This window comes from Somniosus microcephalus, chromosome 7 (assembly GCF_052327205.1).
Source record: "Somniosus microcephalus isolate GS21.2 chromosome 7, FLI_Smic_1.0, whole genome shotgun sequence".
Taxonomy (NCBI): Eukaryota; Metazoa; Chordata; class Chondrichthyes; order Squaliformes; family Somniosidae; genus Somniosus; species Somniosus microcephalus.
Genome location: NC_140993.1, coordinates 109,593,851 through 109,607,005, shown reverse-complemented (window position 1 = coordinate 109,607,005; position 13,155 = coordinate 109,593,851).

Sequence of the window (13,155 nt, the reverse complement as noted above, 5' to 3'; positions counted from 1 at the left end):
GAAGAGGAAGATGCAGAAGAGGAAGACGTGGAAGAGGAAGATGCAGAAGAGGAAGATGCAGAAGAGGAAGACGTGGAAGAGGGAGATGCAGAAGAGGATGACACAGAAGAGGAAGACGCAGAAGAGGAATACGTAGAAGAGGAAGCTCCAGAAGAGGAAGACATGGAAGAGGAAGAGGAAGACGCAGAAGAGGAAGACACGGAAGTGGAAGATGCAGAAGAGGAAGATGCAGAAGAGGAAGACATGGAAGAGGAAGATGCAGAAGAGGAAGACACGGAAGAGGAAGACGCAGAAGAGGAAGACACGGAAGATGAAGATGCAGAAGAGGAAGATGCAGAAGAGGAAGACGCAGAAGAGGAAGACGCAGAAGAGGAAGACACAAAAGAGGAAGACGCAGAAGAGGAAGACACGGAAGTGGAAGACACGGAAGAGGAAAATGCAGAAGAGAAAGAATCAGAAGAGGAAGACGCGGAAGAGGAAGATGCAGAAGAGGAAAGCGCGGAAGAGGAAGGCACGGAAGAGGAAGATACAGAAGAGGAAGACGCAGAAGAGGAAGACGTGGAAGAGGAAGATGCAGAAGAGGAAGATGCAGAAGAGGAAGACGCGGAAGAGGAAGACACGGAAGAGGAAGACACGGAAGAGGAAGACACGGAACAGGAAGACGCAGAAGAGGAAGACACGGAAGAGGAAGACGCAAAAGAGGAAGACACGGAAGAGGAAGACGCAGAAGAGGAAGACGCAGAAGAGGAAGATGCAGAAGAGGAAGACTCGGAAGAGGAAGATGCAGAAGAGGAAGATGCAGAAGAGGAAGATGCAGAAGAGGAAGACACAGAAGAGGAAGACGCAGAAGAGGAAGACGCAGAAGAGGAAGACACGGAAGAGGAAGACGCAGAAGAGGAAGACACGGAAGAGGAAGGCGCAGAAGAGGAAGACACAGAAGAGGAAGATGCAGCAGAGGAAGATGCAGAAGAGGAAGATGCAGAAGAGGAAGATGCAGAAGAGGAAGACGTGGAAGAGGAAGATGCAGAAGAGGAACATGCAGAAGAGGAAGACGTGGAAGAGGAAGATGCAGAAGAGGATGACACAGAAGAGGAAGACGCAGAGGAGGAATACGTAGAAGAGGAAGCTCCAGAAGAGGAAGACATGGAAGAGGAAGAGGAAGACGCAGAAGAGGAAGACACGGAAGCAGAAGATGCAGAAGAGGAAGATGCAGAAGAGGAAGACACGGAAGAGGAAGACGCAGAAGAGGAAGACACGGAAGAGGAAGATGCAGAAGAGGAAGACACGGAAGAGGAAGCTGCAGAAGAGGAAGACACAGAAGAGGAAGACACGGAAGAGGAAGACACAGAAGAGGAAGATGCAGAAGAGGAAGACGCGGAAGAGGAAGACGCGGAAGAGGAAGACACGGAAGAGGAAGACAAGGAAGAGGAAGACAAGGTAGAGGAAGACGCAGAAGAGGAAGATGCAGAAGAGGAAGACGCAGAAGAGGAAGACACAGAAGAAGAAGACACGGAAGAGGAAGACGCAGAAGAGGAAGACGCGGAAGAGGAAGATGCGGAAGAGGAAGATGCAGAAGAGGAAGATGCGGAAGAGGAAGATGCAGAAGAGGAAGACGCAGAAGAGGAAGACACAGAAGAGGAAGACACAGAAGAGGAAGACACGGAAGAGGAAGATGCAGAAGAGGAAGACACGGAAGAGGAAGATGCAGAAGAGGAAGACACTGAAGAGGAAGATGCAGAAGAGGAAGACACGGAAGAGGAAGCTGCAGAAGAGGAAGACACAGAAGAGGAAGACACGGAAGAGGAAGACACAGAAGAGGAAGATGCAGAAGAGGAAGACGTGGAAGAGGAAGACGCGGAAGAGGAAGACACGGAAGAGGAAGACAAGGAAGAGGAAGACGCAGAAGAGGAAGACGCAGAAGTGGAAGATGCAGAAGAGGAAGATGCAGAAGAGGAAAACATGGAAGAAGAAGACACGGAAGAGGAAGACACGGAAGAGGAAGACACGGAAGAGGAAGACGCAGAAGAGGAAGACACGGAAGAGGAAGATGCAGAAGAGGAAGACACGGAAGACGAAGATGCAGAAGTGGAAGATGCAGAAGAGGAAGACGCAGAAGAGGAAGATGCAGAAGAGGAAGATGCAGAAGGGGAAGACGCAGAAGAGGAAGACACAAAAGAGGAAGACGCAGAAGAGGAAGACGCAGAAGAGGAAGATGCAGAAGAGGAAGACGCAGAAGAGGAAGACACGGAAGAAGAAGACACGGAAGAGTAAGACACGGAAGAGGAAGACACGGAAGAGGAAGACACAGAAGAGGAAGACACGGAAGAGGAAGACGCAGAAGAGGAAGACACGGAAGACGAAGATGCGGAAGAGGAAGATGCAGAAGAGGAAGACGCAGAAGAGGAAGATGCAGAAGAGGAAGATGCAGAAGAGGAAGACGCAGAAAAGGAAGACACAAAAGAGGAAGACGCAGAAGAGGAAGACACGGAAGTGGAAGACACGGAAGAGGAAAATGCAGAAGAGGAAGAATCAGAAGAGGAAGACGCGGAAGAGGAAGATGCAGAAGAGGAAAGCGCGGAAGAGGAAGGCACGGAAGAGGAAGATACAGAAGAGGAAGACGCAGAAGAGGAAGACGTGGAAGAGGAAGATGCAGAAGAGGAAGATGCAGAAGAGGAAGACGCGGAAGAGGTAGACACGGAAGAGGAAGACACGGAAGAGGAAGACACGGAACAGGAAGACGCAGAAGAGGAAGCCACGGAAGAGGAAGACGCAAAAGAGGAAGACACGGAAGAGGAAGACGCAGAAGAGGAAGACGCAGAAGAGGAAGATGCAGAAGAGGAAGACTCGGAAGAGGAAGATGCAGAAGAGGAAGATGCAGAAGAGGAAGCCGCAGAAGAGGAAGACGCAGAAGAGGAAGACACGGAAGAGGAAGACGCGGAAGGGGAAGTCGCGGAAGAGGAAGACACGGAAGAGGAAGACACGGAAGAGGAAGACGCAGAAGAGGAAGACGCGGAAGAGGAAGACACGGAAGAGGAAGACGCAGAAGAGGAAGACGCAGAAGAGGAAGACACGGAAGAGGAAGACACGGAAGAGGAAGACCCGGAAGAGGAAGACGCAGAAGGGGAGGATGCAGAAGAGGAAGACGCAGAAGAGGAAGGTGCAGAAGAGGAAGACGCGGAAGAGGAAGATGCAGAAGAGGAAGATGCAGATTAGGATACGCAGAAGAGGAAGACATGGAAGACACGGAAGAGAAAGACACGGAAGAGGAAGACACGGAAGAGGAAGACGCAGAAGAGGAAGAAACGGAAGAGGAAGATGCAGAAGAGGAAGAAAAGGAAGAGGAAGATGCAGAAGAGGAAGACGCAGAAGAGGAAGACACGGAAGAGGAAGACGCAGAAGAGGAAGACACGGAAGAGGAAGACACGGAAGAGGAAGACGCGGAAGAGGAAGACGCAGAAGAGGAAGACAAGGAAGAGGAAGATGCGGAAGAGGAAGACGCAGAAGAGGAAGAAACGGAAGAGGAAGATGCAGAAGAGGAAGAAAAGGAAGAGGAAGATGCAGAAGAGGAAGACGCAGAAGAGGAAGACACGGAAGAGGAAGACGCAGAAGAGGAAGACACGGAAGAGGAAGACACGGAAGAGGAAGACGCGGAAGAGGAAGACGCAGAAGAGGAAGACAAGGAAGAGGAAGATGCGGAAGAGGAAGACACGGAAGAGGAAGATGCAGAAGAGGAAGACACGGAAGAGGAAGACGCAGAAGAGGAAGACGCAGAAGAGGAAGATGCAGAAGAGGAAGACGCGGAAGGGGAAGTCGCGGAAGAGGAAGACACGGAAGAGGAAGACACGGAAGAGGAAGACGCAGAAGAGGAAGACGCGGAAGAGGAAGACACGGAAGAGGAAGACGCAGAAGAGGAAGACGCAGAAGAGGAAGACACGGAAGAGGAAGACACGGAAGAGGAAGACCCGGAAGAGGAAGACGCAGAAGGGGAGGATGCAGAAGAGGAAGACGCAGAAGAGGAAGGTGCAGAAGAGGAAGATGCGGAAGAGGAAGATGCAGAAGAGGAAGATGCAGATTAGGATACGCAGAAGAGGAAGACACGGAAGACACGGAAGAGAAAGACACGGAAGAGGAAGACACGGAAGAGGAAGACACAGAAGAGGAAGACACAGAAGAGGAAGATGCAGAAGAGGAAGACGCAGAAGATGAAGATGCAGAAGAGGAAGACGCAGAAGAGGAAGACACGGAAGAAGAAGACACGGAAGAGGAAGACACGGAAGAGGAAGACACGGAAGAGGAAGACGCAGAAGAGGAAGATGCAGAAGAGGAAGACGCAGAAGAGGAAGATGCTGAAGAGGAAGATGCAGAAGAGGAAGCCGCAGAAGAGGAAGACACAAAAGAGGAAGACGCAGAAGAGGAAGACACGGAAGTGGAAGACACGGAAGAGGAAAATGCAGAAGAGGAAGAATCAGAAGAGGAAGACGCGGAAGAGGAAGATGCAGAAGAGGAAAACGCAGAAGAGGAAGACGTGGAAGAGGAAGATGCAGAAGAGGAAGATGCAGAAGAGGAAGACGCGGAAGAGGAAGACACGGAAGAGGAAGACATGGAAGAGGAAGACACGGAACAGGAAGACGCAGAAGAGGAAGACACGGAAGAGGAAGACGCAAAAGAGGAAGACACGGAAGAGGAAGACGCAGAAGAGGAAGACGCAGAAGAGGAAGATGCAGAAGAGGAAGACTCGGAAGAGGAAGATGCAGAAGAGGAAGATGCAGAAGAGGAAGACGCAGAAGAGGAAGACACGGAAGAGGAAGACGCAGAAGAGGAAGACGCAGAAGAGGAAGACACGGAAGAGGAAGACGCAGAAGAGGAAGACACGGAAGAGGAAGGCGCAGAAGAGGAAGACACGGAAGAGGAAGATGCAGCAGAGGAAGATGCAGAAGAGGAAGACGCAGAAGAGGAAGATGCAGAAGAGGAAGACGTGGAAGAGGAAGATGCAGAAGAGGAAGATGCAGAAGAGGAAGACGTGGAAGAGGGAGATGCAGAAGAGGATGACACAGAAGAGGAAGACGCAGAAGAGGAATACGTAGAAGAGGAAGCTCCAGAAGAGGAAGACATGGAAGAGGAAGAGGAAGACGCAGAAGAGGAAGACACGGAAGTGGAAGATGCAGAAGAGGAAGATGCAGAAGAGGAAGACATGGAAGAGGAAGATGCAGAAGAGGAAGACACGGAAGAGGAAGACGCAGAAGAGGAAGACACGGAAGATGAAGATGCAGAAGAGGAAGATGCAGAAGAGGAAGACGCAGAAGAGGAAGACGCAGAAGAGGAAGACACAAAAGAGGAAGACGCAGAAGAGGAAGACACGGAAGTGGAAGACACGGAAGAGGAAAATGCAGAAGAGGAAGAATCAGAAGAGGAAGACGCGGAAGAGGAAGATGCAGAAGAGGAAAGCGCGGAAGAGGAAGGCACGGAAGAGGAAGATACAGAAGAGGAAGACGCAGAAGAGGAAGACGTGGAAGAGGAAGATGCAGAAGAGGAAGATGCAGAAGAGGAAGACGCGGAAGAGGAAGACACGGAAGAGGAAGACACGGAAGAGGAAGACACGGAACAGGAAGACGCAGAAGAGGAAGACACGGAAGAGGAAGACGCAAAAGAGGAAGACACGGAAGAGGAAGACGCAGAAGAGGAAGACGCAGAAGAGGAAGATGCAGAAGAGGAAGACTCGGAAGAGGAAGATGCAGAAGAGGAAGATGCAGAAGAGGAAGATGCAGAAGAGGAAGACACAGAAGAGGAAGACGCAGAAGAGGAAGACGCAGAAGAGGAAGACACGGAAGAGGAAGACGCAGAAGAGGAAGACACGGAAGAGGAAGGCGCAGAAGAGGAAGACACAGAAGAGGAAGATGCAGCAGAGGAAGATGCAGAAGAGGAAGACGCAGAAGAGGAAGATGCAGAAGAGGAAGACGTGGAAGAGGAAGATGCAGAAGAGGAACATGCAGAAGAGGAAGACGTGGAAGAGGAAGATGCAGAAGAGGATGACACAGAAGAGGAAGACGCAGAGGAGGAATACGTAGAAGAGGAAGCTCCAGAAGAGGAAGACATGGAAGAGGAAGAGGAAGACGCAGAAGAGGAAGACACGGAAGCAGAAGATGCAGAAGAGGAAGATGCAGAAGAGGAAGACACGGAAGAGGAAGACGCAGAAGAGGAAGACACGGAAGAGGAAGATGCAGAAGAGGAAGACACGGAAGAGGAAGCTGCAGAAGAGGAAGACACAGAAGAGGAAGACACGGAAGAGGAAGACACAGAAGAGGAAGATGCAGAAGAGGAAGACGCGGAAGAGGAAGACGCGGAAGAGGAAGACACGGAAGAGGAAGACAAGGAAGAGGAAGACAAGGTAGAGGAAGACGCAGAAGAGGAAGATGCAGAAGAGGAAGACGCAGAAGAGGAAGACACAGAAGAAGAAGACACGGAAGAGGAAGACGCAGAAGAGGAAGACGCGGAAGAGGAAGATGCGGAAGAGGAAGATGCAGAAGAGGAAGATGCGGAAGAGGAAGATGCAGAAGAGGAAGACGCAGAAGAGGAAGACACAGAAGAGGAAGACACAGAAGAGGAAGACACGGAAGAGGAAGATGCAGAAGAGGAAGACACGGAAGAGGAAGATGCAGAAGAGGAAGACACTGAAGAGGAAGATGCAGAAGAGGAAGACACGGAAGAGGAAGCTGCAGAAGAGGAAGACACAGAAGAGGAAGACACGGAAGAGGAAGACACAGAAGAGGAAGATGCAGAAGAGGAAGACGTGGAAGAGGAAGACGCGGAAGAGGAAGACACGGAAGAGGAAGACAAGGAAGAGGAAGACGCAGAAGAGGAAGACGCAGAAGTGGAAGATGCAGAAGAGGAAGATGCAGAAGAGGAAAACACGGAAGAAGAAGACACGGAAGAGGAAGACACGGAAGAGGAAGACACGGAAGAGGAAGACGCAGAAGAGGAAGACACGGAAGAGGAAGATGCAGAAGAGGAAGACACGGAAGACGAAGATGCAGAAGTGGAAGATGCAGAAGAGGAAGACGCAGAAGAGGAAGATGCAGAAGAGGAAGATGCAGAAGGGGAAGACGCAGAAGAGGAAGACACAAAAGAGGAAGACGCAGAAGAGGAAGACGCAGAAGAGGAAGATGCAGAAGAGGAAGACGCAGAAGAGGAAGACACGGAAGAAGAAGACACGGAAGAGTAAGACACGGAAGAGGAAGACACGGAAGAGGAAGACACAGAAGAGGAAGACACGGAAGAGGAAGACGCAGAAGAGGAAGACACGGAAGACGAAGATGCGGAAGAGGAAGATGCAGAAGAGGAAGACGCAGAAGAGGAAGATGCAGAAGAGGAAGATGCAGAAGAGGAAGACGCAGAAAAGGAAGACACAAAAGAGGAAGACGCAGAAGAGGAAGACACGGAAGTGGAAGACACGGAAGAGGAAAATGCAGAAGAGGAAGAATCAGAAGAGGAAGACGCGGAAGAGGAAGATGCAGAAGAGGAAAGCGCGGAAGAGGAAGGCACGGAAGAGGAAGATACAGAAGAGGAAGACGCAGAAGAGGAAGACGTGGAAGAGGAAGATGCAGAAGAGGAAGATGCAGAAGAGGAAGACGCGGAAGAGGTAGACACGGAAGAGGAAGACACGGAAGAGGAAGACACGGAACAGGAAGACGCAGAAGAGGAAGCCACGGAAGAGGAAGACGCAAAAGAGGAAGACACGGAAGAGGAAGACGCAGAAGAGGAAGACGCAGAAGAGGAAGATGCAGAAGAGGAAGACTCGGAAGAGGAAGATGCAGAAGAGGAAGATGCAGAAGAGGAAGCCGCAGAAGAGGAAGACGCAGAAGAGGAAGACACGGAAGAGGAAGACGCGGAAGGGGAAGTCGCGGAAGAGGAAGACACGGAAGAGGAAGACACGGAAGAGGAAGACGCAGAAGAGGAAGACGCGGAAGAGGAAGACACGGAAGAGGAAGACGCAGAAGAGGAAGACGCAGAAGAGGAAGACACGGAAGAGGAAGACACGGAAGAGGAAGACCCGGAAGAGGAAGACGCAGAAGGGGAGGATGCAGAAGAGGAAGACGCAGAAGAGGAAGGTGCAGAAGAGGAAGACGCGGAAGAGGAAGATGCAGAAGAGGAAGATGCAGATTAGGATAGGCAGAAGAGGAAGACATGGAAGACACGGAAGAGAAAGACACGGAAGAGGAAGACACGGAAGAGGAAGACACGGAAGAGGAAGACACAGAAGAGGAAGACACAGAAGAGGAAGATGCAGAAGAGGAAGACGCAGAAGAGGAAGATGCAGAAGAGGAAGACGCAGAAGAGGAAGACACGGAAGAAGAAGACACGGAAGAGGAAGACACGGAAGAGGAAGACACGGAAGAGGAAGACGCAGAAGAGGAAGACATGGAAGAGGGAGACGCAGAAGTGGAAGACACGGAAGACGAAGATGCAGAAGAGGAAGATGCAGAAGAGGAAGACGCAGAAGAGGAAGATGCTGAAGAGGAAGATGCAGAAGAGGAAGCCGCAGAAGAGGAAGACACAAAAGAGGAAGACGCAGAAGAGGAAGACACGGAAGTGGAAGACACGGAAGAGGAAAATGCAGAAGAGGAAGAATCAGAAGAGGAAGACGCGGAAGAGGAAGATGCAGAAGAGGAAAACGCAGAAGAGGAAGACGTGGAAGAGGAAGATGCAGAAGAGGAAGATGCAGAAGAGGAAGACGCGGAAGAGGAAGACACGGAAGAGGAAGACATGGAAGAGGAAGACACGGAACAGGAAGACGCAGAAGAGGAAGACACGGAAGAGGAAGACGCAAAAGAGGAAGACACGGAAGAGGAAGACGCAGAAGAGGAAGACGCAGAAGAGGAAGATGCAGAAGAGGAAGACTCGGAAGAGGAAGATGCAGAAGAGGAAGATGCAGAAGAGGAAGACGCAGAAGAGGAAGACACGGAAGAGGAAGACGCAGAAGAGGAAGACGCAGAAGAGGAAGACACGGAAGAGGAAGACGCAGAAGAGGAAGACACGGAAGAGGAAGGCGCAGAAGAGGAAGACACGGAAGAGGAAGATGCAGCAGAGGAAGATGCAGAAGAGGAAGACGCAGAAGAGGAAGATGCAGAAGAGGAAGACGTGGAAGAGGAAGATGCAGAAGAGGAAGATGCAGAAGAGGAAGACGTGGAAGAGGAAGATGCAGAAGAGGATGACACAGAAGAGGAAGACGCAGAAGAGGAATACGTAGAAGAGGAAGCTCCAGAAGAGGAAGACATGGAAGAGGAAGAGGAAGACGCAGAAGAGGAAGACACGGAAGCGGAAGATGCAGAAGAGGAAGATGCAGAAGAGGAAGACATGGAAGAGGAAGATGCAGAAGAGGAAGACACGGAAGAGGAAGACGCAGAAGAGGAAGACACGGAAGATGAAGATGCAGAAGAGGAAGATGCAGAAGAGGAAGACGCAGAAGAGGAAGACGCAGAAGAGGAAGACACAAAAGAGGAAGACGCAGAAGAGGAAGACACGGAAGTGGAAGACACGGAAGAGGAAAATGCAGAAGAGGAAGAATCAGAAGAGGAAGACGCGGAAGAGGAAGATGCAGAAGAGGAAAGCGCGGAAGAGGAAGGCACGGAAGAGGAAGATACAGAAGAGGAAGACGCAGAAGAGGAAGACGTGGAAGAGGAAGATGCAGAAGAGGAAGATGCAGAAGAGGAAGACGCGGAAGAGGAAGACACGGAAGAGGAAGACACGGAAGAGGAAGACACGGAACAGGAAGACGCAGAAGAGGAAGACACGGAAGAGGAAGACGCAAAAGAGGAAGACACGGAAGAGGAAGACGCAGAAGAGGAAGACGCAGAAGAGGAAGATGCAGAAGAGGAAGACTCGGAAGAGGAAGATGCAGAAGAGGAAGATGCAGAAGAGGAAGATGCAGAAGAGGAAGACACAGAAGAGGAAGACGCAGAAGAGGAAGACGCAGAAGAGGAAGACACGGAAGAGGAAGACGCAGAAGAGGAAGACACGGAAGAGGAAGGCGCAGAAGAGGAAGACACGGAAGAGGAAGATGCAGCAGAGGAAGATGCAGAAGAGGAAGACGCAGAAGAGGAAGATGCAGAAGAGGAAGACGTGGAAGAGGAAGATGCAGAAGAGGAACATGCAGAAGAGGAAGACGTGGAAGAGGAAGATGCAGAAGAGGATGACACAGAAGAGGAAGACGCAGAGGAGGAATACGTAGAAGAGGAAGCTCCAGAAGAGGAAGACATGGAAGAGGAAGAGGAAGACGCAGAAGAGGAAGACACGGAAGCAGAAGATGCAGAAGAGGAAGATGCAGAAGAGGAAGACACGGAAGAGGAAGACGCAGAAGAGGAAGACACGGAAGAGGAAGATGCAGAAGAGGAAGACACGGAAGAGGAAGCTGCAGAAGAGGAAGACACAGAAGAGGAAGACACGGAAGAGGAAGACACAGAAGAGGAAGATGCAGAAGAGGAAGACGCGGAAGAGGAAGACGCGGAAGAGGAAGACACGGAAGAGGAAGACAAGGAAGAGGAAGACAAGGTAGAGGAAGACGCAGAAGAGGAAGATGCAGAAGAGGAAGACGCAGAAGAGGAAGACACAGAAGAAGAAGACACGGAAGAGGAAGACGCAGAAGAGGAAGACGCGGAAGAGGAAGATGCGGAAGAGGAAGATGCAGAAGAGGAAGATGCGGAAGAGGAAGATGCAGAAGAGGAAGACGCAGAAGAGGAAGACACAGAAGAGGAAGACACAGAAGAGGAAGACACGGAAGAGGAAGATGCAGAAGAGGAAGACACGGAAGAGGAAGACGCAGAAGAGGAAGACACTGAAGAGGAAGATGCAGAAGAGGAAGACACGGAAGAGGAAGCTGCAGAAGAGGAAGACACAGAAGAGGAAGACACGGAAGAGGAAGACACAGAAGAGGAAGATGCAGAAGAGGAAGACGTGGAAGAGGAAGACGCGGAAGAGGAAGACACGGAAGAGGAAGACAAGGAAGAGGAAGACGCAGAAGAGGAAGACGCAGAAGTGGAAGATGCAGAAGAGGAAGATGCAGAAGAGGAAAACACGGAAGAAGAAGACACGGAAGAGGAAGACACGGAAGAGGAAGACACGGAAGAGGAAGACGCAGAAGAGGAAGACACGGAAGAGGAAGATGCAGAAGAGGAAGACACGGAAGACGAAGATGCAGAAGTGGAAGATGCAGAAGAGGAAGACGCAGAAGAGGAAGATGCAGAAGAGGAAGATGCAGAAGGGGAAGACGCAGAAGAGGAAGACACAAAAGAGGAAGACGCAGAAGAGGAAGACGCAGAAGAGGAAGATGCAGAAGAGGAAGACGCAGAAGAGGAAGACACGGAAGAAGAAGACACGGAAGAGTAAGACACGGAAGAGGAAGACACGGAAGAGGAAGACACAGAAGAGGAAGACACGGAAGAGGAAGACGCAGAAGAGGAAGACACGGAAGACGAAGATGCAGAAGAGGAAGATGCAGAAGAGGAAGACGCAGAAGAGGAAGATGCAGAAGAGGAAGATGCAGAAGAGGAAGACGCAGAAAAGGAAGACACAAAAGAGGAAGACGCAGAAGAGGAAGACACGGAAGTGGAAGACACGGAAGAGGAAAATGCAGAAGAGGAAGAATCAGAAGAGGAAGACGCGGAAGAGGAAGATGCAGAAGAGGAAAGCGCGGAAGAGGAAGGCACGGAAGAGGAAGATACAGAAGAGGAAGACGCAGAAGAGGAAGACGTGGAAGAGGAAGATGCAGAAGAGGAAGATGCAGAAGAGGAAGACGCGGAAGAGGTAGACACGGAAGAGGAAGACACGGAAGAGGAAGACACGGAACAGGAAGACGCAGAAGAGGAAGCCACGGAAGAGGAAGACGCAAAAGAGGAAGACACGGAAGAGGAAGACGCAGAAGAGGAAGACGCAGAAGAGGAAGATGCAGAAGAGGAAGACTCGGAAGAGGAAGATGCAGAAGAGGAAGATGCAGAAGAGGAAGCCGCAGAAGAGGAAGACGCAGAAGAGGAAGACACGGAAGAGGAAGACGCGGAAGGGGAAGTCGCGGAAGAGGAAGACACGGAAGAGGAAGACACGGAAGAGGAAGACGCAGAAGAGGAAGACGCGGAAGAGGAAGACACGGAAGAGGAAGACGCAGAAGAGGAAGACGCAGAAGAGGAAGACACGGAAGAGGAAGACACGGAAGAGGAAGACCCGGAAGAGGAAGACGCAGAAGGGGAGGATGCAGAAGAGGAAGACGCAGAAGAGGAAGGTGCAGAAGAGGAAGACGCGGAAGAGGAAGATGCAGAAGAGGAAGATGCAGATTAGGATACGCAGAAGAGGAAGACATGGAAGACACGGAAGAGAAAGACACGGAAGAGGAAGACACGGAAGAGGAAGACACGGAAGAGGAAGACACAGAAGAGGAAGACACAGAAGAGGAAGATGCAGAAGAGGAAGACGCAGAAGAGGAAGATGCAGAAGAGGAAGACGCAGAAGAGGAAGACACGGAAGAAGAAGACACGGAAGAGGAAGACACGGAAGAGGAAGACACGGAAGAGGAAGACGCAGAAGAGGAAGACATGGAAGAGGGAGACGCAGAAGTGGAAGACACGGAAGACGAAGATGCAGAAGAGGAAGATGCAGAAGAGGAAGACGCAGAAGAGGAAGATGCTGAAGAGGAAGATGCAGAAGAGGAAGCCGCAGAAGAGGAAGACACAAAAGAGGAAGACGCAGAAGAGGAAGACACGGAAGTGGAAGACACGGAAGAGGAAAATGCAGAAGAGGAAGAATCAGAAGAGGAAGACGCGGAAGAGGAAGATGCAGAAGAGGAAAACGCAGAAGAGGAAGACGTGGAAGAGGAAGATGCAGAAGAGGAAGATGCAGAAGAGGAAGACGCGGAAGAGGAAGACACGGAAGAGGAAGACATGGAAGAGGAAGACACGGAACAGGAAGACGCAGAAGAGGAAGACACGGAAGAGGAAGACGCTAAAGAGGAAGACACGGAAGAGGAAGACGCAGAAGAGGAAGACGCAGAAGAGGAAGATGCAGAAGAGGAAGACTCGGAAGAGGAAGATGCAGAAGAGGAAGATGCAGAAGAGGAAGACGCAGAAGAGGAAGACACGGAAGAGGAAGACGCAGAAGAGGAAGACGCAGAAGAGG